This window comes from Cupressus sempervirens, chromosome 2, assembly GCF_028749045.1.
Source record: "Cupressus sempervirens isolate cs-2001-9-10 chromosome 2, ASM2874904v1, whole genome shotgun sequence".
Taxonomy (NCBI): domain Eukaryota; kingdom Viridiplantae; phylum Streptophyta; class Pinopsida; order Cupressales; family Cupressaceae; genus Cupressus; species Cupressus sempervirens.
The window spans coordinates 773,841,838-773,848,920 of NC_143119.1; the positions used below are offsets into that span (position 1 = coordinate 773,841,838).

The window sequence follows — 7,083 nt, forward strand, 5'->3', positions numbered from 1 at the left end:
GATTCAAAATCGTAGTTATGATATAAAGAACTTAGAGATTGAACTGCTGCCTCTGGCTTTTAGAAAGTTGTTTGATTTATGAGTTTCTTTCACCGGAGAGCCCCTGTACTCCACCTCATGCTCCTCAGCCTACTGGACACATGTTTCTCTTATTGTACCACTTGTACGCTTCTAGTTCCATTTTTTGGTTATCCACCATCTCTAAACCGAGAAATCTATCAATTCTGTTTCATTTTAATGTTGAGCTTGGCTCTCGTCAAACATATCATGTTTCCATTGAAAAAATTGAACTCTTGTATTTGTTTTTCACTTTTAATTGAAATATACCAAAAATTCCTACAGGAGCAGATCCCCTAAAAATGATGGGATTGGTTGGTATTCCTCACAATAATGTATGTAGAGAGCAATTTTAGAAATAAATTTAATAGCAGTATGAGAGCCATCACATGCTCTTTAAGGATTTTGACAATTCGAATGGGCATTCCGGGAAGCATCCTGATAAACCCAAATGCAATGGCAAATTTTATGCTGTAATAGCAAAGTTGCTATCCTTGAGCTCTTCTTCACATGTAATTCGAAATCCAGTTTAAGGTACATTGCCGGCTTACTAAACCTGCATGGCCAATCTCTCTACCATTGCATATATTTGCTCTGAATGTGGATGTGAAGTGTCTTCTGCAGTAAATGTGTATACCCTGCCTCTGACTTGAATCCAGCTGTGCCCTGCTTCCTTTTTCACTCCTCTGTCCTTCATCAATTTCCTTACCTTTGCTACTTTATTCCACCTACCGGCTGCTGCATATACATTTGATAACAGCACATAAGTTGAAGAACTTTCTGGTTCCCAACTAATAAGGTGTTTGGCTGCTCGTTCCGCCACCTCCACATTGGCATGAATTGTGCAAGCACCTAGCAACGTTTTCCACACCACAGCATCAGGTTCAAGAGCCATATTATTGATAATGTCTTCTGCTTCACATATTCGGCCAGCTCGGCCCAAGAGATCGATCATACAGGCATAATGGTCATTGGTTAAGAAAGTCTTATGTTTCGTTCTCATCAGATCAAAATAGTGGGATCCTTCATCCACCAGCCCTGCATGGCAACAAGCAGTCAGAATGCCAAGGAATGTGATTTCGTCTGGCTTCATGTCTGCCTGTAACATCACTTCAAAGATTTGGAGAGCTTCCTTGCCATTTCCATTATGGGCATATCCAGCAATCATGGCATTCCATGATACCAAATCCTTACAGGCTATATTATCAAAAGCTTGGGCTGCATAATCTATACTCCCACATTTGGCATACACAGTAACAAGCGAATTCACCACGGTTAAAAATGACTCATGTCCAGTTCCAATGATATGGACATGGAGCTGCTTGCCCAGATCTAACAGTGCAAGGTTGGCACAAGCACTTAAAGTACTTGCAAATGTAAATGGATTGGGTTTAACACCTGTCCACAACAATTTCTGGAACAGTTTCAAAGCTTCCTCGCTATAACCATTCTGAACATACCCAGCAATCAGAGCAGTCCATGACACTATATTCCACTCAGACAATCTGTCAAACATTTGGCAAGCATCTCTTATTGCTCCACATTTGGCATACATATCGACAACGGTATTCCCTACAAATGAATCTGTACAAAATCCAGTAGTAAATACTTTACCATGAACGATTCTACCCTGTTCCAAAGATGCCACGCTTCCACATGCGATTAGCGCACTCACTAACGCAACACGGTCCTGCTTCATTTCTGCCCTCCGCATTCTACAATACAGTCTCAGAGTTTCTTCACCAGATTGGTTCTGGGCGTATCCCACCATCAAGGTAGTCCACGATACTGCACTTCGTTCAGGCATTTTATCAAACACTCGGCGGGCATCATCCAAGCTTCTACATTTCGCATATAAATCGATAAGAGCACTACCAACAAACAAATCGGATTCGAAACCAGTTCTAACAATATATCCGTGCAACTGTTTCCCAAATTTGGAAGCGAAAAGGCTTGCACATGAACTCAGTGCACTGGCAAACGTAAACTGATTTGGCTTTATACAAGTTTGAACCATCTGGGAAAAAAACCTCAAGGCGGCCTCGTTGTGGCCTTTCTGATCATACCCAGAAATCAGAGCAGTCCAAGAAACCACATCTCTTCTGGGCATTTTATCAAACACTCTCAGTGCATTTTCCAAATCTCCAGTTCTAGTGTACCCTGTAATTAAACTGTTCCACGATGTTACATCCCGTTCAGACATTTTGTCAAACACATGACATGCATCCATAATGCTTCCACTCTTGACATACATATCGATGAGGCGATTACCCAGGAAGGCATCCAGCATGTATCCATTGGAAATCAAATGGGCATGGGTTTTCCTGACGTCCGTAAGAGAATTTGGATTGATGGAATCCTGTAACAGACGGACATAAGATATCAAGGTTAATTGCTTCATCTTTTCCATCATTGATACAGCCCATTGCTAGACAAGCTTATTGGATGCATGTACAGGTGTGTATACTTGTACGATACGTTATGCACTTCTTTCGCTTCAACAACAGGCTAACGATTTCTGATCCTTCATACGACAATTAAAACGAGGGACGATATGAAATAGTACAAACTCCCAACTCGAATGAATGCGAGAAAGAAACAATGGAAGATTTTAACGATGTTATTAAGTCAAAGTAGCCTACGGGAACCAATTGTAAACTCTTTTTAAAATCTGTCTTCCCACAGTGAGTTATGATTACGAGGTTTGCAGGTCTCAGATATGTCTGACTTCTTTGCTTCGAATAGGTAGTTTTAGTTGTCTGAATATTTAGATAATCAGATCTGATGTCATGGTAAGATGAATATTCCATGACAAAATGAAGTTCAGTCTTCAAATCTAGGCATTTCCTGTTTCTTATTATTCTTTTAGTATCAATCATCTATCTATCTCACAATTCAAACGCTGAAACCTAATTCTAAGTTAGTTTATAAGTAAGTTTTGCTTTCCATTTATTATTTGTTATGTTTTTCTTTCTTGTGATCAACTATGGAGTTGAATTCTTTGAAATAATTGTGTAAAAGGGGTCTATTAGTATAAAAAAGAACTTAAGTCAAAATTTGACGTACAATTTAGGCTCTACATGTGCATGAATTTTAGGGAGTGCAAACCATGGTGTTCTCCACCTAAAACTCTATTTGAGCTACTAGTAATTTTAGTGGAGTTCTAATATGAGGCATGCTTTAGTAGCATAAGAAATCAAATACATGTGAGCACAAGAAAATTAGAGCTACATAGACTAGTAGATGCAATCAAATAATTAGACCTAAAGTTTTCTTTAAGATGTTTGAGTAAAAGAAAGAAGTCAGGGATGGAGCAAACTTTTAGGTAGGTGGACAAATAGCACATTCACCAAAATGGTTGTCATAATAATGGTAAACAAAGAAATTTTTCAAAGATAGGTTTTGTGAGTTCATGGGGAAAAACATGATAGACAAAGGAAACAAATCAACTGGAGGAATTTAACCCCACTTTGAATCGTCAATAGAAAGCCTACTTATAGGCTAACATCTCTTAAAGATCAAAGACTCATTTTCTAGTTGTCAAATTCCAATAGAAAATATGAGAATTATGAGAAGAAATGGTGTGTGTCTTTTGTATAATTAGGACAATTATTCTAAAGGTTACAAAGATATTCATACAAAATACATAAGTAATTTAGCAACAACTTTTTATCAATATCTTTTTAACAAGGAGATGGTTGAGAGAATGGTAGAATCTATTATCAAGTTGAATGATAGAAAACTATAGAAAGTAATTGTAGATATTGAGAATATTCTATCTATGTGAGGGGTGTTTGAATCCTAAATATTCTATACAATTAAAAATGACACATTTAAAGGATGTCTATTTTTTCAAATTAAAATTAGATTTAATGAATATGATGATCATTCACTTAATTTAGAGTTGTGATAAATTATGTAAAAATAAGATTAATAGAGATAATAATTATATAGTTGATTTGGATTATGGTTGATGTATAATGTTTCTCTATTGATTTAGATTACAGTGAATTTTTATAAATTTTAAATAATTGAACCCAAAACCTCTACAAACAATCTAACATAATTTTCTATCATAGTACTTAGTAAATTCATTGCTTTGATTACATCCATTTTAAAAAGAACTTTGAATTAAATTTATCCCTCAAAATAAGTTGAACTTACAAAATTAGGTCTTATTAATTTGAAACTCTTATTGCATTATTATAATATTTTGCATACAACTACAACCATTACAATTATTCTCCACATCAACTATAATACATATACGTACCTCTTTCAACCCAAATTAGTAAGTAAAAATTAATACAACCATGTAATGAACAATGGTGTTGTCGACAAATGTAATTGTCCAATGGTTAGATAGATTAAAATTATATTGAACCTTACCATCAAAGAATAAATATCTAATTCCTCACAACAACTACAATCTCCTTGTATTCTGAAATACCCTCCTAATTTTGTGCGATGAAATAAAAATTGTAATATAACAATAGGTGATTGCAACTAATGCAAATCATCTTATACTAGAACCTCATATATAATCTCCAAAAAGAAACAACCAAATTTGAAGTGACATTGTAGAAAGTTTGAGTCCTTCAACTAATTGAGACAACTATTATGTTTTGATGGAATAATCTAAGATTGGAAATCCTCTATCAATAGTGTGTGCCTTTCATCCTTAGATTTCCTGAATTGAACAACTTTATCTAATCTACTTGAATATGCTAAGGATAACTCAACTGATCACCCAATGGAGATAATTGCCTCCTTGCTATATGCTTAATCTTTATTTTATTATAACAATATTGTTATGTTTTTATTAAATTAAAAATTTTCCAGTCTAACTTAAATAACATTACTAATTATTTTATTCCGGATAAGGGACATGAGAAGATGGTAGCTCACTATTTCAATTACAACTATTGTATTGTAATACATAATTTATAGTTCATCACATGCATTTAAAGTATAATAGTAAAAATTGAATGTAGTTGCTCTTCAAATTTTAGAGCTTAGATCTTTGAGTGCCACAAGTTTAGTCTTAGATTTTTCAAATTTGACTCTTTGTGTGAGTTTGATCTATGATGAATGAATTTGAATTGGTGAACTATGAACTTCTAATACTTGTTCATCTTGATCTTTTGTGTTTGGAGGTATTGATAAACAACTTAGGGGAATATTAAGATTGTTAAGGTCAAGTAGTTTTGGGTCAAAAAAAAATTCTAGATCAATTAACTCTAGAACTTCGAGCTAAAATCCCAAAATAACGTAATCTTTTACATTTAGATGGGTCTTTTATGTAGATTATAATATTTTTCCCTAAGATAAGTGAAGTGTGTTTTAGTGATATGACACGTTGGATATGACCATGTATATGCAACTCAACCAAATTTGTAAAATGTGATATGGAAATTTATATTGGGCAATTTGATTGACTCCTTTGAATATGGACAATGTAACATAACTTTTCTTGACACAAACATTAAATTTGATTAGGATTGGCCTAGATACAGTGACAAGTCTTTATGTTGCACAAAATATGTATAAAATCTTGACCATAAAAGTAGTAGTGAAAATTTATTACCTCCTATTTAGTTTCATAGATCAAATCAAAGGAATTAGAGAAGAGGGAAATAATATCGCATGCAAAGATAATGATTAGAGTGAAAGTATTATTGGCTCAAATATAGGTTGGTAAGAACATGAAAGATGAAATGCAATGTAATGGTTGTCGTCAATTATTTCATATAACAAGCATGGGATTAATATTCAATGATAAATATATAAACACAAATAACATGTAATGTGAAAATTCATAAATTGGTATTAGACCTCAAAGCACAATGTTTCCTCTAATAGGCACAATTCATGAAGCAAAAGATGACTTCAATAGTTATAGGTATTGGTCAAGTAGGAGCCATGCATGGGGGATTCACTTAACAAAGTTATCCTATATCAATTTTGATCACAAAATATTACATAATGCCCCTACTTTTGTTTCTAACATTATATGTTGAATGTTTCAATACCCAAAGCTCCAACCCTCCTAATAGAATATATATTTTTAACCATACATCCTAAGTATGAAAATTTCAAAGACATTTTTAATACATAAATTTTACTACTATAAGACATAGTTCCAATTGAATATAGAGTGAAGGGTGTGAAAAAAAATCTATTAAAATACTTTTATACTATAATAATTTTATATTTATATCTAATGCGAGATTATAATTGAAAAAAGAGAGTAACTATTTCGTGTGAGCAAATGATCATTCTTTAATTCCTTTCAAAATGTTTGGATCAAGAATATAGGCTAATAGAACTGTGCATATGTAAAGTGTAAGAAAATAAATGTATAACTATTATCCCATCTCATACCTTTCCACATAACTTTTCTTGACACAAACATTAAATTTGATTAGGATTGACCTAGATACAGTGACAAGTCTTTATGTTGCACAAAATATGTATAAAATCTTGACCATAAAAGTATTAGTGAAAATTTATTACCTCCTATTTAGTTGCATAGATCAAATCAAAGGAATTAGAGAAGAGGGAAATAATATCGCATGCAAAGATAATGATTAGAGTGAAAGTATTATTGGCTCAAATATAACTTGGTAAGAACATGAAAGATGACATGCAATGTAATGGTTGTTGCTAGTTACATCATATAACAAGCATGTGATTAATATTCAACAATAAATATATAAACACATATAACATGTAATGTGAAAATTCATAAATTGGCAATAGACCTCAAAGCACAATATTTCCTCTAATAGGCACAATTCATGAACTGAAAGATGACTTCAATAGTTATAGGTATTGGCCAAGTAGGAGCCATGCATGGGGGATTCACTTAACAAAGATATCCTATATCAATTTTGATCACAAATTATTACATAATGCCCCCAATTTTGTTTCTCACTTTATATATTGAGTTTTTCAATACCCAAAGCCCCAACCCTCCTAATAGAATATATATTTTAAACCATACATCCTATATACGAAAATTTC

At 33.4% G+C, this 7,083-nt stretch overlaps 1 pseudogene across 1 annotated transcript; it reads right to left on the reverse strand.

Annotated features, from left to right (window-relative positions):
* Positions 1-251: 251 nt before the first annotated feature.
* On the reverse strand, positions 252-2,945 carry LOC149575759 (pentatricopeptide repeat-containing protein At2g13600 pseudogene; annotated as a pseudogene). The gene has a single exon (XR_016360225.1). The product of XR_016360225.1 is annotated as a pentatricopeptide repeat-containing protein At2g13600 pseudogene (transcript).
* Between the last annotated feature and the right edge of the window lie 4,138 nt (positions 2,946-7,083).